Source organism: Chelonoidis abingdonii, chromosome 5, assembly GCF_003597395.2.
Source record: "Chelonoidis abingdonii isolate Lonesome George chromosome 5, CheloAbing_2.0, whole genome shotgun sequence".
NCBI lineage: Eukaryota > Metazoa > Chordata > Testudines > Testudinidae > Chelonoidis > Chelonoidis abingdonii.
In genome coordinates this window covers 116,073,809-116,100,871 of record NC_133773.1, presented here as the reverse complement: position 1 = coordinate 116,100,871, position 27,063 = coordinate 116,073,809, and the positions used below count along the sequence as shown (strand labels likewise).

At 45.6% G+C, this 27,063-nt stretch overlaps 1 protein-coding gene across 2 annotated transcripts in view; it reads left to right on the top strand.

Annotated features, from left to right (window-relative positions):
• The first annotated feature begins 5,966 nt into the window (after positions 1 to 5,966).
• C1QTNF7 (C1q and TNF related 7) overlaps positions 5,967 to 27,063 on the top strand; it is a 91,692-nt gene continuing 70,595 nt past the window's right edge. Inside the window, exons 1-2 of one of the 2 annotated variants that reach the window (XM_075066579.1) lie at positions 5,967 to 6,061; positions 6,799 to 6,911. The gene's annotated coding sequence lies outside the window, so the exon portion shown is untranslated. Of the gene's footprint in view, positions 6,062 to 6,758; positions 6,912 to 27,063 lie in introns of those variants that run through there. The other variant, XM_032773948.2, reaches the window with a different exon arrangement.

The following is a 27,063-nucleotide window of genomic DNA, read 5'->3' as shown; positions in this document are numbered from 1 at the left end:
CTATCTCTCATTGAAAGTACAATAGGAGTTAGGCCCCTACCTCACTAAGGCAAATACTGGGGTTTACAAAAGCACCTCTTTGCATCTAGAATCACTGACATACCTTTGAGATTTGGCCCCTTGTGTAGAAAAATCCTATTGACATAAGTGAACATTTGGAGGGCCCAGGAAATCCAGCAGGATCAGGCCTTTGATGTGGGGAGGAGTGGGCCAGATCAAGTGAAACTTTAACTTTAGTTTTATTTCCTTTCTTAAAACTTAACAGTGAGGTCTAGATCAGGGTTCAGCAATCTTTCAGAAGTGATGTTCCGAATCTTCATTTATTCACTCTAATTTAAGGTTTCACGTGCCAGTAATACATTTTAACATTTTTAGAAGGTCTCTTTCTATAAGTCTATAATATATAACTAAACTATTGCTGTATGTAAGGTAAATAAAGTTTTTAAAATGTTTAAGAAGCTTCATTTAAAATTAAATTAAAATGCAGAGCCCCCTGGACCGGTGGCCAGGACCCGGGCAGTGTTGAGTGCCACTGAAAATCAGCTCACGTGTCACCTTTGGCATGCGTGCCATAGGTTGCCTACCCCCGGTCTAGATCTTTAGGTTAGGTAAATCTGCATAGTTCTAGTGAAGTCCGTAGAACTGCACAGCCTTACACCAGCCAGGGTTCCTGATCCTTCTTCTTGTATTGAGTGATCAGACATGCTAGGAGGTGAAGAAATATTACTTAGTGTTTTAGGGCTTTTTAAAGTTATTTAATTGTTACATATTTGTTTTTAAAAGGGGAAGTATGATAGAGTTGTCCTGAAATAGTTGCAGTCATGAAGACCCACACTCTGTCTGTTTCTGTTCCTATACTATTAAGTAATACTTTAAAGCAGGAGTGGGGGAAAGGTGACTTTGGTTAGATAATGTAACTGAACAAGTGAGCTTTAGATAATTGATGCATTTTTTTGCTTTCAAGCATATTTAGACTTGGAATACATTTTTGGAAGGTCAGATGTTCTGTTGAAACCAAACTTTACATCTGTTGTAGATATGAAGCTACATGTGGAGTTAATCTTTGGTACTCTGATGCCTGCCCAAAATCTGAGGCTGTTGCAGCTGCTCAATCATTGGTACATAACCATTATTGAGACACTTCCTTTCTCACCCCTTAGCTTTTTGGGCATCTCCAGATGTGTGCACCAGCTGTGGGTGATGAGAGCACCATCTCTTAAATAGAACAGCCACCCACTGTCCATCCTTCCCCATGACCAGAGGTATACACCTGCTATAGTTCTCACACCTCTCTCTGGGCTGGTCTACACTGGGGGGGGGGGATTGATCTAAGATACGCAACTTCAGCTACGTGAATAACGTAGCTGAAGTCGAAGTATCTTAGATCGATTTACCTCTTGTCCTCATGGCGCGGGATCGACATCCGCAGCTTCCCCTGTCTACTCCGCTACCGCCGTTAGTGCTGGTGGAGTTCCGGAGTCGACAGAAGCGTGTTCGGGGATCAATATATCGCGTCTAGATGAGACGCGATATATCAATCCCCAAGAAATCAATCACTACCTGCCGATACGGCGGGTAGTCTAGACGTACTCTGAGCCTCAGCTGTTGCTAATACCTCTTGCAACCCTGTCTAATACAATCCTGAGCCTCTTTCAGACTGAACAGTAACCATCTTGGGTATTCTAGACAAACACTTCCCCTGAAAGGACTGCCAACTCCCAGCACTCTGGTGTGACAGCTCTAATATCTGAGCTTGCGTTTTTTCAGGCCGAGGGAGTAGTCATGAGGAGTTCTGTTCCCCCAGATTTTGATATCAGGTTGGGATCTGGAGCCTGATTTTCTTTTTACTTACACCAGTGTAACTCCACTGACCTCAGTGAAATTATCCCTGATTTACACCACTATAAATGAGTGGAGAATCAGGCCCCTGGGCTCTAGTACAGTAATTATGGTAGTCTGCAGGTGCCCACAGTTTTCTCCTGTGTCCTAGCCTCCTTCAGCATGAAGTTAAGGCCTGACCAGAGTAGTTGTATTAATCTCTTGAGAGCTGAGTTGATATTTTCTGGACGCAAATGCATTCAGCCCTAGTACTGGAAAATTGCAGATCCTGACATCAAAGGGTTACTGTATTTTATGAGACACAAGCTCATTCTTTCCTGCCAGCAAAATAATTGCTTAGAGATTCTCTGCACATGAAAGATAATAGCTTGATTTCCAGTACAGCCATGTGTGCTGGAAGTAACATCCATGGTAATTATCAAAACCTGCTGAATCTCAAACTCTTTGGACAGAGAGATGGGTTAAGTACATCTCAAAAACTCCCCAGCTGCTTGCCATATGAGTGGATTAAAGACTGCTCTTTGTCAAGAGTGTGGTGATGGCTTGGAATCCATAATACATAAGCTCCAGAGTGCTCTTGTGTATGTGTTATATGGATTTATTTTGTTAGCATACTAGGTATATTTAAACAATTAATATCCACACTGAAAAAACTATAAAAGGAGAAACACTGGAAGCTTCAGAAGTGGGAAAATAAGACATGTTCATTTTATGTCTTTATGATTTTTCAGTGGAGTGAATTATCCCATTGTTCATAATTAGTGTGTTGTGACTGCATGGAGAAGGGATACCTATCAACTACCAATTATTGTTTAGTAAGAGCTTCAGGTAGCAGGTGTTTTAAGACACACCACATCTGAGTCTTGACAAAGTCAAAAGAGGGGAAACCCATAGTTTTTTAATGACGTGCTAAAGAAGGAAATATATGCCTGTAACTTTAGAAGGTTAAAAACAAACATATTGGAATTGAAGTTGGGCAAACCTGCGTGGTTAAAAATAGAATTGGCCCAAATCTTCAATCAATCCTTCAAACCAAATCAAACCTGTAAGGTTTGCAAAGTTTTTTGTTAAATCCCTCCTCCAGTTTATCCCCTCAATGCCCATGAAAAGCTCAGTGGTTACAGGAAATGGCTCCAACTTGCACTATCATTGACATCCTCTACTAAGCCCTGGCTAGCTTCACCCCCTCCCTGATGAACTTTTTCTGTGACTATCTTTAAGTGCCTTTCTCCATAGCATTGCTGCCTTACTTTTCCTTTATTGGGATGAAGGACCAAGAACCTTAGGCAACCTCTCTGCTGAGCTGCAGTTGCTGCTGCTTAACCTAAATCTTGTGGTATAGATCATGAAAGGCAGTCAGGATAGCCATGCAGAGTGTTAGATTTAAATTCGGCAATAGTGGAGCAGATGAAGTGCTGGACTCACATCACTGCTGTTGTAATAACAAGGCATAGTAAAGAATACTTAGCACTTCACAAATAACTAATTAATCCTCGGTGTCACTGCTGTGTGGTAGATAGGTAAATATCAATACACATTTTACTGATGGAAAAATGGAGGCTGAGACATTAAGTGGTCTGCCCAAAGCCATTGAAAAAGTTAGTTGCAGAGCCAAGACTAGAATTAGGAACTTGCTGGAATCCAGTCTAGTGTGTAGATCATTAGAACACACGCTCTTTTGCATGTCAGTAAAAAGACCTTAAGTTTCCTCCTCTCCTCCTAAGGAGGATCAGTTGGGAAGGGGGAAAGGCATCTCAAGTTTCCCTAAACCCACTGTGACAGGGCAAGGTCAGATGGCTATAGAAAAGTAGTGGAGATAGATGTATTAGCCCCAGGTTAAACAAACATCTGGTACCAGGATAAGTAAATGGCAGCTGCTCCAGGTCAGTTAAGACACCTAGAGCGAATTAAGAGCTTTCCAGAAGGCAGGGAGGATGCTCGGTTGATTGGGACACCTGAAGCCAATCAGGGGCTGGCTGAAACTAGTTAAAAGCCTCCCAGTTAGTCAGGTGGGTGTGCATGTCAGGAGCTGTGTGAAGTTGTGCTGTTGGAGAGCTGTACACACCATATCATGCACAAAGAAGGAGGCCCTGAGGTAAGGGTGAAGTGAAGCTTGAGGAAATGGTGGCTGCTGTGGGGAAGTAGCCTGGGGAATTGTTCCTAAAAGGTCAGCTACCATAGTTGATACTATAAGGGTCCCTGGGCTGTAGCCTGGAGTAGAGGGTGGGCCTGGGCTTCCCCCTTTGCTCCCCTGATTAATCACTGAGACTGGGAGACAACTGAGACTGTGCAAGGGAGGATAGCTTCTCCTCACCTCCCTTGCTGGCTTATGAGGAAAATGGCTTAGTAGACTGTGACCCTTGTCTCTAGAGAGAAAAGGGTTAAGTGGAAGGTCACAGTGAGCCTCTGAGGCTAGCGAAATCTATCAGGAAATGCAGGAGACAAGGACAGAGCTTTGTCACACCACTGAAAATAATAGGAGAAACTGGAGATGAGAATTGGGGAGAGAAACAGGGTTGCTTAGGTTGTGGATCAATAGAAGAGATGCCACTTTAAGGTGGGCCTTTCAGCTAATTCAGATAAGCATCGCAGTTAGATACCTGACACAATGGTAGATTCTGGCATCTCACTCCAAAGTGAGGCTTAAGCTACACAAATTCCATTTATTTATTGATTTATTTATTGATACACTGAAGCAGACAGTATGGATTAGCATTTGTATCTTCCACTGGTTTCAAAGAGTTGTTGAATTGTGGTGACACTACTCAACTAACTAAAGTGTGCCAGCGGGCCCACAAAACAAAACAAAAATATTCTAACCATACTTTAGGAAAAATGAGACTCATTTGTAACAAACACCAGAGCTTTCACATAATAATCTAATTTATTTAACACTGTGTGCTATAGCCTGACTAATATAATTTAGTATTGACAAAGGACTCCATTAGCAAATTCTAAAGTTTAGTTTTCCTTAAACCTTTTCTCTCCTCACTGGCAGCATCTTATATCCTAGTCTTCATCCAAAACAGAGCACATTTCTCAAACTGTAAATTAAAATATCAAACATGTAGTATTTCAGTTCATGAAAATTGCAACTAAATCTGGGCACATTCTAAAAAAAGTAACAATGCTCTATCTACGTCTTATGATTTATATCTTGGTTTTGGCTGGTTAGGTATCCGAGACCCAGGGGTAGCTCCAGGCACCAGCACGCCAGGCACATGCCTGGGGTGGCAAGCCACGGGGGGCTCTCTGCTGGTCGCTGCGAGGGTGGCAGGCAGGTTGCCTTCGGCGGCATGCCTGCGGAGGGTCCACTGGTCCCGCAGCTTCGGTGGATGTCCCACAGGCATGCCACCAAATCCGCGGGACTGGGGACCTCCCGCAGGCAAGCCGCCGAAGGCAGCCTGCCTGCCGTGCTTGGGGCGGCAAAATAGCTGGAGCAGCCCCTGCCGAGACCTTTGCATTACGTCTTTCAGCAACAGTTGTGAATTTCAGTAATACAGTCTTTCTCTAGACAAGCACTTGTTAATGTTATAGTTTTGCAAGAAAAAATTACCATTGACATATACTAATTCAGTTTATAATAAACTGCATGTCTCTTCAACAGCACTCAAGGGGGTCTAATTTTTTTTTTCAAAAGTGACTTTGGGTGACCAACTTGAGGCATATCTTAAATGGACTCAATTTTCAGAAATTTTTTGAGCATTTCCCCTCCTTGAAAATCAGACTCCTTTAAGGTGTTGGAAGTGCAGTTTCCCCAAATTGAAGCTCCCAAAAATCTTCAATCACATTTGAAAATATAGGCCTGAGCATCCATTTTTAAAAAATCATTCCACAAAGTTAACTCGTATTTGTAAGCATGTTCTGTGCTATGGAGACAAATACACACTAATTCCCCCAAAACTGCTCAAATGAAGTTCCCAAGAATGCGTTAGATCCTCTGGAAATTGCTTTCCCTTCCATCTGAGTCTGTGGCCCTCTCTGCATGAACACTGTGGCCTAACTTTCACAAATTCTGGGTGCCTCTATTTTTAGGATGTCTTAATTTGAGCAACTCAGAATGGAGATACCCCAAGTTAGTGGACACTTTTGAAAATCTTGGCTTTTGTGCCTAGAGCTCTGCAGGATCTCAGAAGGCAAAGTCACCTGTAATGAGTGCAGCAGGCTCCCTGATGAAACCCATCAATATTCCTGCAGAGAAACTTTCAGACAAGTGAGCAAGGTAAAATCCAGTTCGGGACTTGTATGTTTCCCCTTCCTGGGGTGGGAGTACGTAACACTGGATCAACAATACAATCAATGAGCTAGCCATGCTGCTGGGAGAAGTGTGGAAAGCCCAGGAAAAAAGCATAGAGGATTAGGAAATCCACAGAAAGTAGCTATTCTGAGATCGGGACAGGCAAGGATTCAGGGCCCACTCCAAAGCCAATTGAAGTTAATGCAAGTCTTTTGATTGACTTCAGTGGTCTTTGGGTTAGGCCACTACTGTGGATCTTTGCATTCAGTGTGTATTCAATGCCATGCATTCTCCCTTCACTTTGAGGCCAATATGCCACCTAAATCTCATATTAAGGGGAACAGCTTGATTCTTGTCCCTTCCCCATGTCTTTGTGTAAAAGGGGACAACTTGGTCCTAAATGTTTTTCCAAATATTATATCACATTACCTGGGGAGTCTATACTCGCTGATAGAACTATAGGTCATGCTGCTTCAGCCTGGAGTTCGCACTTGCTCATTCCTCTATACTGAGCTCTTTCCAATGGCAGTTTTATAGCAAGCCTGACAGTCGCTTTAAATTAGAGGAGTTGGCAAGTGTCCGAGAAAAGGGGTGGGAATTTGTTTAGCTGAGAGAGACAGTTGAAAGACTTAATACAAGAGGCTCAAGCTTTAAATAACTTTTCATGTTCAGAGAAGTGCATTATTTGTCATTAAAGCATTTTATCTTTTTTTCTCTGAAAGACTTTGAATCACCAACCTGCATCTATTTGTCTGAAGTTGCAAAATTTATGAGACAAACCCAAGGAAGCATATCGTTGTTGTGGAAAATTTGATTTGATCTGCTCCAAAGTAAGGTAAGATGTAACTGGTTCTGTTTTACTGTTCTGACTTATTTTAAAGTATTTAATCAAAGGAACAAAAATGTGGTGCCTTTGGAGAATGTAGATTTTTTTTATTAGACCACATATGATTACATTAAAAATCTGCTGCTGCTAAATCTGTTTATATGTTCTGCCTTGTAACACAAGAATAAGGCACCGTGACATTTATGAACTTAACGTTGCTCTTATAAAGTTTACTGACAGGTTTTTTTTAAATCCAAGATACATACATCTGACCAAAATTATTTCTAAAAAGTTTATTTGTCAGGTTTGGGCACTAATTTAATTGCCTTTTGTTTGTAGACATAGTTCTATATATTTAGCTTCAATCTTTCATTCCATCAGCCCAACGCAGAAATTGGGAGGTTTTTTCTCATGAAAGATTCCAAAATCATTTCATAAATTCACTTAAGCTTTGCTGCTGTGGTTTCCTGAAAAATGTGTGCTGCAAAATATTTTGTAAATATTAAATCATTTTGCTTCAGGGTCCTTGCAAAGTTAAGGAAATTCCTAATATTTTCCAGCAAAAAGTCATTTGATATTAGCTGACATGATAGCCTTTTAAAAAAAAAAATCAAAGTTACTAACCTACTGTGTAGTCTTGGTCTGTGGGCAGTGTGCTGTATGCAATCTGGGAAGAAACTGCACCTTGTAGAATGAGAATAAGTGTTAGCTGTTGCACACAAACCTGTTCTGCGTAGGTGAGAGTCTCCAGTTAATATTATTTGGATGTTTATGAAACATCATTTGTCTGCCTGCCAAGTGCACAAAACAAGCTATTTATAGCAGTGTATAAATTCTACAGTCCTCCCACTTGTGGTGATGTGATTGATTCTTTCTTTTCACGCTGAAATTCTATGAAATATGGGTGTGAATTCGGAACAATCGGTAGCCCTTTGAGCTGTGCATGTTGTGGATATTAACTCTGCAACAGGTTGGGGAAAGAGCAACCTGCTCCACAAGCCACAACCACACCTCTTCTAATGCTGGCTGTCATGCAGTCTTGAAGAGTTGCCCAGAGAGAGGGGCTCATGCAAGCGAGGATCTCCTCCTCCTGTACTACACTACTCCCAACACCCCTCAGGCCTGAGAATGCCACCTGTCTTGCAGGAAGGGGCTGTCTTTTTAACAGGAGCTCAGTGCAGTTCAGTGGAATGAACCCTTCAGGGCAAGTAGAATTTTAAGGCTCAGTGACTGTCTGTTCAGTTCCTCTGATTCTCTTCATCCTCCAACCATACCACTGGGGCTGTGCTGCCTGTAGGACTTACTCCAGCCAGTAAATGGCCCCCACCAGGGGTACACAGGGTTTTGAGGCACCTCCTCCACCATCTCACAGACTTTAAGGTCAGAAAGGACCATCATGATCATGTAGTCTGACCTCCTGCCTGTTGCAGGCTATAAAACCTTACCCACTTGCTTCTTTAATAGGCCCCAACCTCTAGCTGAGATACTGAAGTCCTCAAACCATGGTTTAAAGACTTCAGGTTATAGAGAATTTACACTAGTTTAAACCATTTATACTAGTTTAAACCTGTCAGTGACCCATGCCCCAGGCTGCATAGGAAGGATAAAAACCAGGGTTTCTGCCAATCTGACCCAGGGGAAAATTCTTTCCCAACCCCAAATATGGTGATCAGTTAGACCCTGAGCATGTGGGCAAGTCCCACCAACCAGACACCTGGGAAAGAATCTCTGTAGTAGCTCAGAGCCCTCCATATCTAGTATCCCATCACCTGCCCTTAGCGTGACAAACTCTTGTATGTACCTGCTGTGGATTGACTCCCTGAAACCACCAACCTCTGGCAACACATGTACTACCTTCCAGGCCTCTGTGGGCCTCATTCTATCTCTGCAGGTTAGCAATAGGCACACATCAACATTGGGGTCTTCCAAGCAGCCCTCTGGAGTACTCAGCCCCTGTTTGACTGAACACTCACAGAACTATTAGATCTGCTACTTCCACAGGAACAGTACATACCAACTTGTAAAATGTAACTCAATATCTCCACTTAACATACAGCACGTAACTTATTCTTGTTGTCACTATAGGCATATAGCTTATTAACAGAGATTCAAGTAATAGAGTATTGGAAACAAATGTTACACATAAAATCATATCATTCTTTCTGGAGACAAAACTTAACCAACAAGGCATTCATCTATCTCTTACAAGATAGTTTTCCTTCCCCAGTGTTTTCAAAAAAGCCTGGCTGAGATCCCTTTGTCATGAAACAAATTCACTGTTGTTTTACTTCCATAGTGAAGGATGCTAGGGTGTCTCTCTCCACACCAACATATACGAGAATGGACTGACACCATCCCCCACCCCGCCACACACACACACACACACACACACACTGTTTACTTCTTCCTGTTAATTTCCTTCTGAATTTCCACCATCTCTTCATTAGCAACTGTTATAATGCTAATAGACAGAGCAGGTCTTAAGGGGCGGTGGGCTGGGCCACTGCTCAGGGCACCATGCAGAGCTGTGAATTTGGTACCTCCCAAGTCCCATGCCCACCTGACCTGCCAAGAGCCAGCTAGACTTACAGAGGCAGCCAGGCAGGTGAGCAGCCTTCAGACATGCAGTGCTGGAGAGGATGGATGGACCCAAACTGCAGGGGGCAGCTGGACACCCAGGTAACTCCTCCAGACCAGGGGTGCTCCCATCTGAACAGGAGCAGGAATGGGGGGCCACAGTAGGTAGAGAGCAGCATGCTGATTCACTGTACTATGCCCTGTTCCGGGGAGGATTTTCCCAGCACTATGGCTCTGGAGTTTTAATGGAAGATTAACCATTAAGTAGGTGGTACCTGCCTGCTGTGATCTCCCTTTCTTTCAATCCCCGATTGCCTATCCCCACCCTCAGGCTTTATTTGTTTTTTAAACTGTTTCTGTTTCCACCAGTATACTGAAATTCCTTGGGACAGGGGGGCCTTGTCTGAACTATTGAGCGAAGCATTGTGCACACTTCTATACTGCATCAAGAATAAAGAAACTCCTTTCTTTATTGCCATCGCTGACTTAATCTCATATCCTGCAAGCCTCGCTCATCCTCTGGAAATCGATGGGGTTCCTGCTGTTAGTGTGAAGACAATGCGTGATTGTGATTTAAAGTATCAGGCTCTTAAACTGAGATCGCTCTCTAGTGGGAATAGATTCCGCCCTCCCACGCATCCTTCAACCCTGCTGCTCTGGTGGCTTATAAATAGGCTTGGTAGAATTCAACTTTTATTTTTTATAACTTTGGGTAATATTGATTTTTGTTACACTTTTCTGTATTTTTAATTTTAAATTTTCACAGTTGTGGGAAATTTGGGGGGGAATTGAAGATTAGATAACTATTTGTCAGAAGTTGATATTCAAAGAGTTCAAGCTTTAAAGCTGTTAAAACACAAACTGAGGGAGACAAGGTGGGTCAGGTAATATCCTTTTTTGGCCCAACCATAGTTGGTAAAAGAGACAAGCTTTTGAGTTCCACAGAGCTCACGGGCTCACAGACCCAGAGAAGAGCTCTGTGGCGCTTCAAAGCTTCTCTTTTTCACCAACAGAAGTTGGTCCAATAAAAGGTATTACCTCACCCACCTTGTGGCTCCCATATCCTGGTATCAACATGGCTACAACAACACTGCAAAAGCCACAAAGTGTCAATATCCTATGTCAAAAAGATATACAAAATAAATATCCTAAAACCCAGAAATGATTTGTTGATCTAACTATTCGTTCACTTGTCACTAACCAGACTAATTCAGAAGTCTAAATTACTGGATTTTGACTTTAGCAAGTTCTCAAGCAGCATTTTTCTTGCTTTCCCAATCTGTAAATTTCAATTACTATTGATGGAAATACCTTTGTGGGTAAAGTGAAATCAACAGATAATTTCTAAGTTATTATCTGCAAAAAAAACCCTAGAGTTTTCAGGTGCCTAGGTGGCCCCTGGAATCACAGTTAAAAATGCCCCCCCTCCACATCTGAAATCGTGCCCCCAGTGAGCCAGAAGTGGCTAGAGGGCTGCAGGATGTCCATGGGCTCTGGCAAGATGCAGCCCCCTTGCAACAGTGTGGAGCCTGCCTTAAGCTGCAGGCTGAACGCCAGGCACCATGGGCGCTTCTCTGGGGAGGAAGAACCTTGCCACCTGGAGGGCAGGTGAATGACCTGCTGACTTTTCTTACCCACGGAGTTTCATTTCACAGTTGATGCCATTCAAAAATAGCAGTCTTCATTCTGTGCATCATGTTGCACTAATGCCTTAGGGTAAAGGCTTAATCTAAAATCATCCATTTCTGCATGTAGTTCTTAAAATGGGGTGCTCTGCCAAGGACTGATGCATAACAGTTCCCTTTGCAAAGAACAGAGACAGTAGCAGGCTCTGCACTCAGGAAAGCATAGAAATGAGCTGTTTCCTTCCTGTGCCCTAGGGATGTGCAGTGTCCCAAAGGGTTTGGGAGATATGGGAGCAGGCTGGACAATCCTAAATGATGTTGAAGAGCTCAGGAAGGGACTGCACTTCTCCTGGGGCACACACCCTATTCAGATAGATGCCTTTCTGGGACAATCTAGCCCTTCAATAATGTTTTTTAAAGCATATGGTAGATTCCTGTTGGCTATACATAGCACCTGTTTGTGAGAGAGAAAGCATGTTTTCTTGCTGATTCTGAGACAGACATTGCAGATGTGTAATGTTGTTAAAGCTAGAATGTGTGGGTTTGCACAGGAGAACTTTCCTATAAATTAATTCCTAATAAAGATAATTTCTTCAGCTAAGCACTGGAATCAACTGTTGCAACATTGACTAGCCTAATCAGATGATTAGTTTAACAGCAGACAATGTGTCCAAGTTCAAAATCTATACCCCTTATGCCGTGGTTTTTTCACTTGTTTGTACATTTTTATTATTGCTTTTAATGTTTTAGCAAATGAAGTTCTAAATTATACAATTATAACAATAGAGCCCTGGTGATGCAAGTGCTGTGTGTTCTGTATTCTGTTTGACTGGTTATCATGAATGTTTATTAAGCCTTAATGTCCTTGAGACTCCAATTCCACAGCCGTGGGCAGTGGAAATTCCTGCAGTAGATGCAGTGTCCATTCTATTTTAGTTCAATGTGTGAAAGAGTGCTTCTGTTCTGCTATAGTCCTCTTACTATGCAATTGAATTTGAGCCTCTATTATGGTGTTTTTAAAAAAATTCCATGCAGCTTGCAGGCATTTCACTTCTGGTGAAATAATACATCGAATTTTTGGTGATGTGCACTTGGAGAACAATGCTCCAAAGTAGCAGTTTTGAGTTAGTACCTTTTGTCCTGTGTAGCCATATCAATGGCGAGTGGACTTTCAGGACAATGAATTCCCTGCTTAACACAATTGCATAACATTCTTCTTCTATGAAAAAATAGTTCTGTTTTCTGCGTGTCAGTTTTTTCTTAAAAAAAGCAGCGGGATACTTACTTTCACCTATTTGCAAGAACATCAGTACTCCTCTTAGACCTGTGTCTGATGCACCAGTGCACAGTTCAAACATCTTGTCAAAATCTAGATTGAGCAGAATAGACTTTCCTGATGGAATTTTCTTTACCGCATCAAGGTCTTTCTGACAAGCTGCCATCCACACTACTTTATTGGGTTTTATCTTTTTGCATAAATCTGATGATAGAAAAAATGTTACTGAAACCACTTACAAACTGGCAGAAATAGGTAGGCAAGCCTATAAAAGACTAGACTTGTTTTTTGGTTTGGAGTACAGGCCAGTTAACAGTGGATTCCACCTTTAAGAGGTCTGGGGAAATCCGGCCTCTTCTTACCCAGTGAGCTAGATAAGGGACTCTTATTGCCTGTTTTATTCTTGGACACTCTTACTGTGAGCCCTGTATCTTTGAGTCTGATCAGCACAATTCCCAAGTGATTTTTGTGGTCTGACTAGGAATTGCTGAAAATTGCAATATAATTAATGTAGGCCAGAGACAAGTCCTGCAATCCAGTTAACACCCGATTAACAAGCCTCTAAAATGTGGCTCCTGCATTAATTAATCCAAAAGGGAACACTTTGAACTCAGAATGTCCCGAATCAGTAATGAAGGCAGATTTATTTCTGCTCTTCACAGTCTAAGGAGATCTGCCAATACCCTTTTGTTAGGTCTAGGGTGTTCGGGTATTTTGTCCAACCTAGAGTGTCCAACATCATCAGTTCTGGATCTAGGGTATGCATCATGAAATGTGACAGTGTTAAGCTTCTGTAATCAATACCAAAACCTTATGGTCCCATTCCTTTTGGAGCGCTATAACTGAAGAAGCCCAGGGCTCTTTAGTCCTTTAATTATCCCCATGTCCAGCACGCTTTTATCTCCTTTCAAATATGCTCCAGCGTCTTTCCAGTGGTCCGATATGCTCTGCTGGGAGCAGATTGTGGCCTCACAGTGTTTATCTTGTGGACCATTTTATAGGTCAGACCTAGTCTGTTGGAAAATACTCGCCGGGGGACAGCAACATACTCGTAACCCTGCTGAAAAGGCAGAGGTTAACTCTTCACATACCGCAATGCTTTCTAGTGACGTGTCACTGTGGCATTCAGCTGTCCAATCAATGGGAACCGCAGTCTGAGAATCCTCCTCTGCACAGCATATCACGTTTACGATGGCTTCTCGATTGTGATATGCTTTTAACCTGTTTACATGCACAGTCTGTGGTGCAGTCTTGTTGTTGGGCCTTTGTACATTGTAGATAACATTGTTAACCCTTTCCAGAACCTCAAAAGGCCCCTCCCATGAGGTGTGCATTTTGTCCATTTTTTTTTTTTTTTTTTTTTCAAACACTGGCACCAAATCGCCTTCATCAAATCATTGCTTACAGGTACTGTGTTCATACCATACTTTCTGAGCAGTGTGGCTTTTTGTGAGGTTGTGCTGAGCCATTACCATTTTTTAAATCTTCTCTAAACCTCTACATATATTAAGCCACTGGCTCCCCCTCTATCTCACAGCCATCCTCCCAGGATTCTGTGGTGAGATTTGGGGGCAGATCACAGTTGTTTCACCCCACACGTCCTCCATTGCCCACTAAATAGCTGGGATGTGAAATCTGACCAACCAATGTGATCAAAATCTCCTTTTGGAAAACTTACTTGGCTGCATACAGTGAACAGGGCCTTAGCAATTGTTTCGGCCTCTATATTCTTAAGCTGAGCAACTGCCTCCAGATACCTAGTGGTGAAATCCACTGCCACCAATATAACTTTTCCTCTGTGTAGGCTTAGCTAGTGGGCTTATCATGTGCATGATAGCCCTATAAAACACTTCCTTGATTATTGACAAGGGAGCCTTGCAGCACCTTACAGCCTTTTTCCACTTCCTGAGTGGCCTGCAAAAGCATAGTTTTGGGCTAGTAACATTAACTGCACAATGTTTTGAGAGATCAGTCAATGGCTTATAGGTTCCCCAGGTTTTTTTTTTTTTTTTTTTTGTCCCACTGGGGCCTCCCTATATATCCTTCCCTTTTTGTAAAGAACTTTCCCGTGTTCTCTTTATATGGGGCATTACTGAGACTGGCTGTCTTTATGCTTTCTAGATCTGTCCTCTGTTCTGCAGCAAACTCCGTTTGGCTTCTGCTTGCCTGGAGACCTGGTGCAGGCAGGGGGTAAGAATCCCCACACTCTTCCCTTGAGACACATTGCCTCTCTCTGCTGACAAGGGTGCAGAGGTTTCTCCTCCATTCCTCAGCTACTTTTCCCATTTTGGAGGTTGCCTCTGTGAATCAGGGATATATTTCACTTTACTAAAGGTCACCATATTAACAACCTTGGGCAGTGGTATTGTCATTCCCAACCAGAACATCAGCTGGTAAATTCTTAAGAACTCCCACTTTCAAAGTACCCCTTAAACCTTCCCATTCCAATTGATGCAGGCCAAAGGCACCATGGTTTTAAACTGTCTTAAAGTTAGTAGTTTCAACTCCTCCCCAAGGATGGTAGAGCTCTCCTGAATCCTATCCCGCTGGACAAGGGAAATCTACACACTACTATTTATTTTGGTCATTTTTTTGTAAACTTTGTCTATTTCCAGGAGGTCAGACCTGACAAAGTTAACCCTCTACGACCACTGAAGTCTGGCTCCAGTGTAGCTGCATTAACCTGAACAGACTGGGGAGTGAATGTGGATCCCCCACACTTGGGGCATTGCCTTTCATGTGATCAAGAGACCCACATGAGTAACCCTTTTGGGGGCCTCTTTTTGGGCTGTGGCCCAATAGTTAGGGCTCTGAGCAGGAGACCATTACTGGGGTGGTATGGACTTCACTCCCTTTTTCCCAGGGACAAACTGGGAACCCACTTTTATCCCAGGTTTTTGCCTTTTCCTTTAGAGGCAAAGGAATAGTCTTACCTGTATGTACGAGTCACCCACTTCAACAACTGCTTCCACGGATGTTGGAGTTTTCTCCCATACAGTGACTCGCACTTCCTCAGCGCAGACCTCAAAGAACTGCTCCTGAGCAATCAGGTCTCCCAACTTGTTATGGGCTTCTGTCCCTCTAGTCTTTATCCATTTTCTCTAATAATCCACCATCTTATGCACATATTCGCTGTGACTTAACTTATCAACTTTTTTGAGGTTTCTGAATTTGAGGCAATACACTTCTGGAATAATCTGAAACCTTTTAACAAAGACTCTTTGAATTTAACATATGTCATAGCCTCACCAGCATCCATATTAAATACTTGTAAACATTTACTAGTCAATTTAGGAGTTCATCAGGGATTTTATGTATAGTGCATATGTAACCCACAAGCCTTCTGGGTGTGGTGGTGTGTCCCATCTAGTGGCACTGAGACCACTTAGAGATAGAAAATGAGTCTGCTCTACAGCCTTAGCTAACAGCCGGTTGGCTTTTAGCTCATGCTGTGGAGACTCATACACTAAGCTCCAGAGACCCCAGGTTCAATCCCACCTGACAACAACCAAGGTCTGTCAGTGTTGCACTATATTTTCAAAGCTGGTTAGATATTCTTCAATGCAGTTGGTCCCTCTGTAACCTGGGCACCAGCTTGTGCCAGCTGTGTGATCTCTGGTGAGTGTTACATGTGTGCTGAAGAATCAGTTTTTGTAGGTCTGATATGTTCAGGGTGTGCTGCCTCTCTCCTTTCCTAAGGCTTTTACTTCTCAGGCTTCGCCCTTTTTGTCTAACACCAGTGCTTTCTGGTGGGTTACTTCTAGGGCAGCTCTCTCTACTTCTTGCTCTTTGTCTCTCACTGCAGCTCCCTAACTCTGGTGCTCTCATTCCTTTTCCACTTGTCCATCTCCAGTCCAGCCAGCTCTTTCTGCAGGGCTGTCTTCCTGTTGGCTGTACCCTGCTGATTTTCTGAGGCCTTGTCTACACTGCCACTTTACAGCCTGAAACTTTCTCTCTCATGGGTGTGATTAAAAAAAAAAAACCACACCCCGAGCAATGCCACTTTCACCGCTGTAAAGTGGCAGTGTAGACAGTGCACGAGCGCTGGGAGCTACTCCCTTCGTGGGGGTGTGTGTTTTACAGCGTGGGGAGAGCTCTCTCCACGCTTGTGCCACAACTACACAGCCATGTTAAAGTGCTGTTGCGACAGCACTTTAATGTTGGTAGTGAAGACATGCCTTAAATTTTTAGGCATTTTCGGGGAATCCAGTTGTCCTTTTTGTCACTTGTCATAATCCACTAGTAGGGCTTTAAGTCTTCCACTTTTTTTTCTTCTGCTAGTAGGTAAGCAGCACTCTGTACACAACTCTTCCAGCTGCTTTTTGACATACTTAACAGATGTTTCTTTGCTCATCCTGCCTTTTCTGCCGCTCAATTCCCCATTAGAAACACAAGACAATAGACTGTAACCTTTCCTTTACCTGTTCCCAAACTTCTCACTTGTGAATTGCTGAGTAACTATATTATCTGGTATTTCAGTGCATGGAGCATGATCCTTAGCTAACCAGAAAACTGAGTGTAAATCCTGCTGACCATTCCACTGTGACAATTCCCAGGGCACCTCACCACCACCTGCCGGTACTGTGAGAGAGTCTTGTCTGTACCTGCTGTGGATCAATACCCTGAAACCATCAGCCTCTGGCAACACAAGCACTGCCTTCCAGGCATCTGCAGGCCTCATTGTCTCTGTACAGGTTAGCAATAGGCACATACCAACTCCTGCTCCTCTGGAGTGCTCAGCCCGTTTCACTGAACACTTCTAGATCCACTATTCACAAAGGAATAGCACATGATACTGGGTGAGTGGAGACACACAAATGGAATGGATGTTTTACCTACTAGGTCTGTATTAGTACTGGTGAATAGAGTAGAGAGATGGACTGGAGTCTGTGCCTTTAGTCTAGCCACTAGATCTTTCTCATCTGTAAGTACTATGCTTCTCAGACTCTAAAGGTGGGCTATATAATAAAACTGATTGAACTCAAGCAAATATCTTTGTTAAATCTTGTTAGAGAGTTGAAAACTCCATCAAGACCACAATGCTATTTTCATCTCATGCCCCCATTTAGAAAGACTCCAAACTCAAAATCAGACCATTCCATAAACTAAAGCATCTGAGAGTCTGGAATTAAAGCCAGGGAGTATTGTTCCGCATTGGGACACTTAACAAACCTTGCCTCTCTGCAGGAAACATTCCCTCTGCTAGACTAAACTGTAATTTCTGTATTCTGTTTTATGTCTCACCTTCTTCATGCCATTCCTTCACTAAACATACTTTTCTTTTAGGAAAAAGAACTAGTGCAAGGGAGGGACCTGGAATTTAGTTACTCCTTCACTTTCCTTTGCATGTGGCTCCCCTCTGCCTCCGCACTCCACATTTTGTGTTGATTATTGTTATTTTGATTTTGTTTAGCTGTTTCCATTATTTAAATATATTTATCGTATATATACAATACACAATAACACACTTTAGTATATGTCTAAATGGCTCAAAACAATACTTTTGATATAAAACTTTCTGACTTTTTCTGTCAATTTTTTTTGTCAAAATCAGCGTGTTCCTACAAAACATTTTGATTTAGAAAGAACTACATTTATTGACGGAAAACCGGCTCCTCAATAATGTTTTGATCAGCTGTAGTTTAGGACTGAATCCTGCAAGGAGCTCTGCATAGGCAAACCTCTGCATCAAGACAGAGCCCACTGACTTCACCGGGGTTTTGGGCTAAGGTGACCAGATGTCCTGGTTTTATAGGGACAGTCCCGATTTTTGGGTCTTTTTCTTATATAGGCTCCTATTACTCCCAGCCTGTCCTGATTTTTTCACATTTGCTGTCTAGTCACCCTACTTTGGGCAGGCGGAGGGAGTCTGCACTCACAAAGCTTGCTGCAGTATCTGGGGATTAGGCCATAAACTGTTCAGAGCAGGGACCGTCCATTCCTGTCATGCTGTGGGGGAAATGTGGAATTGGTGTGACTTTGCTCAATGATGGAGTTTGCTGGAGAGAAATGTAAAAAAGACGGTTACTCACCTTTTGTAACTGTTGTTCATTGAGATGTGTTGCTCATATCCATTCCAATTAGGTGTGCGCGCGCTGCGTGCACATCCATCGGAAGATTTTTACCCTAGCAACACTCGGTGGGTCGGCTGGGCGCCCCCTGGCGTGGCGCTGCTATGGCACCGAATATATACCCCTGCCGACCTGTCCACTCCTCAGTTCCTTCTTGCCAGCTACTCCGACAGTGGGGAAGGAGGGCTGGTTTTGGAATGGATATGAGCAACACATCTCGAAGAACAACAGTTACAAAGGTGAGTAACCATCTTTTCTTCTTCGAGTACTTGCTCATATCCATTCCAGTTAGATGAATCCCAAGCCTTACCTAGGCGGAGGGGTCGGAGTGAGATACTGCAGCGTGTAGAACTGCAGAGCCGAAGGCTGCGTCCTCTCTGGATTGTTGCACCAGGGCATAATGGGAAGTGAAGGTATGTACTGAAGACCATGTAGCTGCTCGACATATCTCCTGGATGGGTACTCGAGCTAGGAAGGCAGCCGATGAGGCCTGAGCCCTGGTAGAATGAGTGGGTAATATGTCCCGGAGAGACATGAGCTAGATCATAGCAAGTACGGATGCACGCCGTTACTCATGACAAAATTCTCTGAGAAGAAATGGGTAGGCCTTTCATCCGATCTGCCAGTGCCACAAAAAGTTGGGGCATTTTGCGCAAGGGTCTCGTTCGGTCAATGTAGAAGGTGAGCGCCCTACGGACATCGAGCGAATGCAACTGCTGTTCTCTGAGATGTATGCGGTTTGGGAAAGAAGACCGGGAGGAATATGTCCTGGTTGAGATGGAAGGCTGAGACTACTTTAGGGAGGAACTCCGGATGTGGACGTAACTGCACCTTGTCTTTGTGGAACACCGTGTACAGTGGGTCCACCATCAGAGCCCGAAGCTCAGAGACTCTCCTAGCCGATGTGATGGCCACAAGGAAGGCTGTTTTCCATGACAAATACAGGAGCGAGCAGGTCGCCAATGGCTCGAATGGAGGAGTCGTAAGTCTCGTCACGACTAAGTTGAGGTCCCAGGAAGGGGGGGCTGGCATCGTACTTAGGGCTTATAGACCGCTCCAAACTCTTTGAGGAACCTCGAACCATAGGGGTGAAGAAGACGGAGTAAGTACCTCTCTCTGGGGTGGAAAGTAGAAATAGTGCACTCGTCCGCTGCCCCAATGTGACAACCGCTAGAGATGAACTGCGAAGCCTTGCTGTTTAACATACAGAGGTAGTCCAAGATGTGGAATGTTCCTTGATTCGTTAATCCTCAAAACAACACGGAGGCGGAAAAAAAAAATGAGGAAAGAGAGGATTCATGATCCCCGCACTATCGAGTTATCTTACGGAAGAGGATACTAACCATCTATCGTCGACCACTTCGTTCGTCTGCTTCTTGGTATGGCGGGTTACAAAGCAAGACAAAGAAGCTTAGCCTCACATACTGCCATGGTCCTGCGTTATAAGATCCTGATGCGGGGGCAGAGGGATCGGGTTGGCTATCGAGTGGTCCAGCAACGTGGTGTACCAGTGCTGTTGGGCCACGCGCATGGGCGATCAGGATCAGGTTGTGAGCCCTGTCCCTGGCGGAGCTTTAAGAGAGACCCTGTGCACCAGTGGGAAGGGTGGAAAGGCGTACAGCAGCTGCGTTCTTCCATGAGATTAGGAAGGCGTCCGATATCGAGCCCGGGGCGAGACCTTGGAAGGAGCAAACTTTCTGGCACTTCCTGTTGTCAGGGAAGCGAAGAGGTCTATGTGGGAAAGCCCCACTTCTGGAAGATGGAATGGTAGAACGTCCGGCGAAGCGAGCCACTCGTGAGACCGAAAGGATCTGCTGAGATGGTCTGCCAGGGTGTTCCGGACTCCTGGGAGGAACGATGCTACAAGGTCTATCGAGTGGGCTATGCAAAATTCCCACAATTGGATCACCTCCTGACAAAAGGGGGGAGGATCGAGTCCCTCCTGCTTGTTTATGTAGTGCATGGCCTGTTGTGTTGTCGGTAAGCACTGAAACACAATGACCTTGCAGATGTTGTAGAACGTCTGGCACGCCAGGCGGACTGCTCTCAGCTCCCGGATGTTTATATGCAACGCTAGCTCTTGAGATGACCGAGGCCTTGCGTGCGACGATGGTCTAGATGAGCCCCCCAAGCCGAGAGACGACGTAAGTCTCGTCACGACTAAGTTGAGGTCCCAGGAAGGGGCGGTGGCATCGTACTAGGGCTTATAGACACGCTCCAACACTTTGAGTGAACCTCGAGACCATAGGTGGAAGAAGACGGAGTAAGTACCTTCTCTGGTGGAAAGTAGAAATAGCCGCCACGTGCCCCCAAAAACTCACAATGATGAAGTAGCGAAGCCTTGCTGTTTAACATACAGAGGTAGTCAAGATAGGAATGAGGCTCAGACAGGTGCGAGCCGAGGTCGTCGGAAAGGTTTGGAGGCTTTTTATAACAGAGACTAGTGCCTGAAACCGGGGCAGTGGCAAGCAGGCTTTTGCGAGTTTGGAGTCTAGAATGGCCCCAATGAATTCTATTCTTTGAGTGGGCACTAGAGAAGACTTCTCTAGATTGATCATCAGGCCCAGTCTCTCGAATAGGTCCGTGATGATGGCTATGTGCCGGGTGACCTGGGCCTCGGAGGTCCCTCGAATAAGCCAGTCATCTAAGTAAGGAAACACATGTATTCGCCGATGACGGAGGAAGGTGGCCACTACCGCCATGCACTTTGTAAAAACGCGAGGGGCCGTAGAGAGGCCAAATGGAAGAACCGCAAATTGGAAATGTTGGCGGTGCACCGTAAACCGTAGGTACTGTCTGTGCGGGGCATAAATAGCAATATGGAAATATGCGTCTTTTATGTCGAGGGCAGTCTCCCGGATCCAAGGAAGGGATAATGGTCCCCAGGGATACCATGCGGAACTTCAACTTCTTTAAAAACATGTTGAGCCCTCGCAGGTCCAGGATGGTTCGAAGACTTCCTTTCGCTTTGGGGATTAGGAAATATCAGGAGTAAAATCCCCTTCGCCTTAATTCCTCCAGTACCTCCTCTATAGCTCTGATCAAGAGGAGTGTGCGAACCTCTTGCCAGAGGAATTGCTCGTGAGAGGGGTCCCTGAAGAGGGATGGGGGGGGGGGTGAGAGGGAGGGGGCAAAATAAATTGGAGGTGGTATCCAAATTCCACCGTGCGTAGGACCCAACGATCTGAGGTTAATTGGGACCACGCAGGGAGGAAGGAGGAAAGGCGGTTGGAAAACTGAAGGGTATCTTGGGAAAGGACTGGTGCTCTGCTCTCGGGCGCACCTTCAAAAGTTCACTTTCGGGCCCGTCGCTGGTTTGGCGGGACCAGTATTTTGTCCGCCTTGGGACCCAGATTGTCATCTGCAGTTCCTGCAACCGCGTCTTCTGCCAAAGTCTTGTTGCGGTCTGGGCGGGGGGTAAGGGTGCTGAGGTTGGCTATGGAAGGACCTCGGTTGGGTTTGTGGGGTGTGCATCCCAAGGGAATGCATAATCACCCGATTGTCCTTAAGACTCTGTAGCCTAGGGTCCGTTTTCTGGGAGAAAAGGCCTTGACCTTCAAACGGTAGGTCCTGGATGGTGTGTTGCAGTTCAGGAGGTAGACCTGACACTTGCAGCCATGAGATCCTCCTCATCGTAATTCCTGAGGCCATGGTTCTGGCTGCCGAATTTGCAGCGTCGAGGGAGGCCTGCAGGGACGTCCGCGCCACTTTCTTTCCTTCCTCGAGAAGGGCTTGGAATTCCTGGCGGGAGTCTGGTGGGACCAGCTCGGTGAACTTACCCACCGACTGCCAGGTTTTATAATTATATCTACTGAGCAGGGCCTGTTGGTTCGCCAACCTGAGTTGAAGGCACCCTGCAGAGTAGACTTTACTTCCCAACCGGTCCATCCATCTAGCCTCCCGCGATTTTGGGGTGGGGGCTTGCTGGCCATGACGCTCCCACTCATTGACGGATTGAACCACCAGGGAGCATGGACGAGGGTGGGTATATAGGTATTCTTACCCTTTGGAGGGTACCATATACTTTCTTTCCACCCCTCTGGCCGTAGGAGGGATAGACGCCGGGGACTGCCAGATTGTGTCCGCTTTGGCTTGGATGGAATGTATAAATGGCAAAGCTATGTGGGTTGGGGCATCCGCCAACAGTATGTCTATCACCGGGTCTTCAACCTCCGGGACCTCCTCCACCTGGAGATTGATATTTAAGGCAACTCGCCTCAAAAGGTCCTGGTGAGCTCAGAAGTTGATAGGGGGTGGGTCCGAGGAGGATGTACCGGCCACTGCCTCGTCGGGTGAAGAGGAGGACGACAGACCTGGTACCAATGGTTCCTGTAGGGACTCTTGGTCTGGAGGTACATCAGGGTCCAGGAGGACCTGAGGGTCCGGTGCGTGAGAAGAGTGATCTGTACCAGCTGGAGGGGGGCGGCTAACAGTGGCCTCCGGTGCACGATGTTCTGATGGCTCGGAACGTGATGGTACTGTGGGTTCGACTTGGGCCTGGTGATATGCCCAAGGCGTCCAAAAGGACCACTGATGAGGATCTTGGTCTGGACCTTGAGCCTCATGGAGAACCCGGCTGTGTGTCTCTGAATCGGGATAGGCAGTACTATCAGTGTGCGATGACCCAGACGTGTGCCTCGATGGCCATGGCGGAGCTTAGGCCGTTTGAGGATAAGCCCTGTCTCTAGAGTACCATATTTCTTGCTGCACCGGAGAGCGGTACCGGAATCCATACCGGTACCGAGAGTGTAATCGGGACCTGCGACCGGCGCGGTGCCAGGAGGTCGACTGGGATCTTGACGCCCTATGATGAGAGCGGCTGCAGTGTGAACAGTGCCGGGAGCTGGACCAGTGCCTCAAGTATCGGTCTGGTGAGCAGGACCCCGAGTGGTGCTGCGAGTGCGACCGGTACCGAGGAGGAGATCGGTACCGGGACTGCGAGCGGCGCCTGGATCTGGAGCGATGACAAGATCAAGAACGCTGGCAGGACCTCGATCTTGAGTGCTGTCTGCCTGAGGTGCTGATGGAAGGCAGTCTTACCATGGCAGGCTTGCCTGTCGATTGAATAACCCGCACCAGCGGTGCCGGGGGTTGAGGCAAGGCGGGCTCCGTTAACGCAATAAGTTCCCTCGCCATAGCAAATGTCTCTGGCGTAGTGGGAACGAGAAGCACTACCGAGGCACATGCTGGGGAGCTGTCATGCACCAGACTTGACGGCTCTTGCATGGCCGGAATCAATGGTGTGGAGATTGTCGGTGCCACGGCAGTTAGTGGTGCCGGGCGGCTCGACTTAGATTGCTGCTCAGACTGCGGTGCAGATAGTGGGGCCGCAGGAGCTTTAAGCTTCTTGGCACGCGAGTAGAGGGAGCGGTGCCGGGCCGGTTTCTGGGCCGGTGACGGCTGGTGCCAAGCTGTCTTCGCGGAGCCGGCGCGCTCTGGTGCCGATGAGGCACTTCTCCCTGGTGCGGACTGTCCGGCAGCCGGTGCCAAAGGTGGAGGAGTGAGGGCTGCCTCCATTAGGAGCTGCTTAAGGCAAAAGTCCCACTCCTTTTTTGTCCGCGACTTGAATGATTTGCAGATCCAGCACTTGTCTGCAAGGTGGGATTCCCCCAAGCACTTGAGGCAGGAGTCGTAGGGGTCTCCAGTGGGCATCGGCCGATGGCAGGCCGAGCACGGTTTGAAACCTGGTGAGCCAGGGATGGGCCGGGGCACCGGGAGAGGGAAAGGGTTAATCCCCGACCCTCTGAACTATATACACTAACTATGTTTACAAAAATCTATTAACTAGAACTACAGAGAATAAACTATATACACAATAAGTATTAGAACTAGCAAAAAGCTAGGGAGGTGGAGATCAGCTAAGCTGCGCTCCACTGTTCCAACGACCGACATGGGCGGTAAGAAGGAACTGAAGAGCGGATGGGTCAGCAGGGGTATATATTTGGTGCCACAGCGGCGCCACGCCACAGGGTGCCCAGCCGACCCACCGAGTGTTGCTAGGGTAAAAATCTTCCGATGGACGTGCATGCGGCGTGTACACACCTAGTTGGAATGGATATGAGCAACACTAGAAGAAGAACTTCTCAACTTGAATGTGCCCCTTGTTCTCAGTAATAATTAGAAACAAAAATCTTCTCCTTTTCATCAGACTATTGTTAGACCAGTCATGGCAGCAGTGCATTAATACTCTTACACTACTCTGGTTTGTTGTCCTCTGCTCCTACTGAAGACTCCCATTTACTTCATTGGGAGTTGATTAAAGCTCTTAATCATGTATGGACAGAATATCTGCATGTTACATCTGAAACAATGTTATGTGCCATCTAATTTTTTTCACATTTTTACCCTATTGAGATAGAAGAGCGGGCATGTCCCTCTTGTGACCAAAAAAAAAAAGTCTGTATTTGTCAAGTCCATTATTTACTGTCTATGAGAGGTAAACAGTGTCCGTGTTTTATTACAGAGCTTTTGGCTCTTCAGGGGTTGTCTCCAGTCCTCCCTCTGCACAGTGATATGCTACCAAAAGTTAACTATGGGCTTCTTCAAAGTTTTGGCCCCAGTCAGTGATACATTCAACAATCTCTGAGTAAAATACTGTTCCCTGTTACAAAATCACACCAGTTCCACACTCTCCCACCCATCCCACCAGTAGATCACCCGCAGCAATGCCACCAAATCCACGTGACCAGCGTACCTCCTGCAGAAATGCTGCCGAAGGCTCCCTGACTGCCGTGTTTGGGGTAGCAAAAAAACATAGAGCCGCCCCTGCAGGTGGGACAGGCAAGCACCACCAGAAACAGATGGGTTGTAGTGACTATAGGAATCCTACTCCTGGAATTGTGGAGACAGAGTGGTGCACCCCTATAAGCAGCAGTTAAAATAAGGGGCAGTGTTGGGAGCAGAGCTCCCATTCCTCTGCTAACAGCTGGGGAGGGGGTTCCCCTCCTCTCCCTGGCTTGGGAAGCAGCGCTTTCCTACTGTTTCTCCATTACTTATGAGCACCCTAGAGGCCCTGATTGGAAACACAAGGAGGAGTTCCCTTGCAGTGGCTGTTGCAGTCACAGGGATGTCGAGTACACTCAGAGGGGGCTGACCATTTTAAGCAGCAGAGTTACAAAAATAATTTTTGCCACCTGCTCTCTATCTCCCCACCCCTTCCCACCCCACATACAGTACAACAGCAGATAGCTCATTTCTGTCCTGGATAATCACAGTGCTATGCCCAGGATGGCCTAAGGATATGGGGGAGTGTTGAGGGGATGATTCTTGGAGATATACCCCAAACTTAACTGATTTATTCTACATTCTGAATGTGTGTATGTGTGTGAGCGGGAGGGAAGGGGTTTTCTTTATGTCTCCCCAGCCTCCTGCTGCAGGAATGGAGCCCAGTTGTATATTCCTTTGAACCTTCACAATGTGTTGACATGAGTGTATGGTTTTCAAGGCTACATTCTACATTCAAGGCTAGAGACTGACTTTAATCTTTAAATGAAAACAGATTCTCCTTTACAAAGGAGCTCAAAAGCTGAAGCAAGGGATACATTTGGATCACCGTGTCTATTAACAGGAGGCAGGGGATATGACAGGGATCTATAAAATCATGACGGGTGTGGAGAAAGTTAATAAGGAAGTGCTAGTTACTCCTCATAACACAAGAACTAGGGATCACCAAATGAAATTAATGGACAGCAGGTTTAAAACAAACAAAAGGAAGCATTTCTTCACACACTGCACAATCAACCTGTGGAACTCCTTGCCCAAGGATGTTGTGAAGGCCAAGACTTTAACAGGGTTCAAAAAAGAACTAGATAAATTCATGGAGGATAGGTCCACCAATGATTATTAACCAGGATGGGCAGGGATGGTATCCCTAGCCTCTGTTTGCCAGAAGCTGGGAAGGAGCAACAAGGGATGGATCACCTGATGATTACCTGTTCTGTTCAGTTCCTCTGAAGCACCTGATATTGTCTACTGTCCGAAGATGGGATACTGGGCTAGATGGACCAGCATGGCTGTTACGTTCTAACCCCCATGCAACTCACCAGTGATTGTGCAGCCCAATCCTCACTTTCTCCAAACATGCTCTCTCCTTGTGGTCCGTGGGCCACATTTAAGAACCACTGGTAACATAAACGAAGGGTTTATCTACACAAGGAAAGAAGCCTGCACTAACTGGCACACACTATCTAGTGTGCACTAGTTGCTCTGCACTAACTCCCAACATGGACAATCTTACTGTGAAGTAAGAGTGTCTTCGTGTGCACTAGCTTAACATACTTTGGAAATGTTTTAACCTAACTGCCAAAGGGTACTGTTGGGCTATGTCTACATGGCCCTATAGTTTGAACTATGGGTGTGGGAACTGCAGCATGCACTAGCACGAGGAGTTACTGCAGAGTGGCAAGTGCACACCAACTACTGTGGGCTGCTTCCCACAGTATATCCCAATACACTGCAGCAAAACACATTAAAGCACTAGTGATGAAACCCAGGCCCCGGTGAAGTCCACAGGAGTTTTGCCATTGATGTCATTGGGGTCTGGATTTCACCCAAGCTGAAAGTAATGGGCCAATTTCATCTTTGGTGTAACTCCATTGAAGTCAGGGATCCAT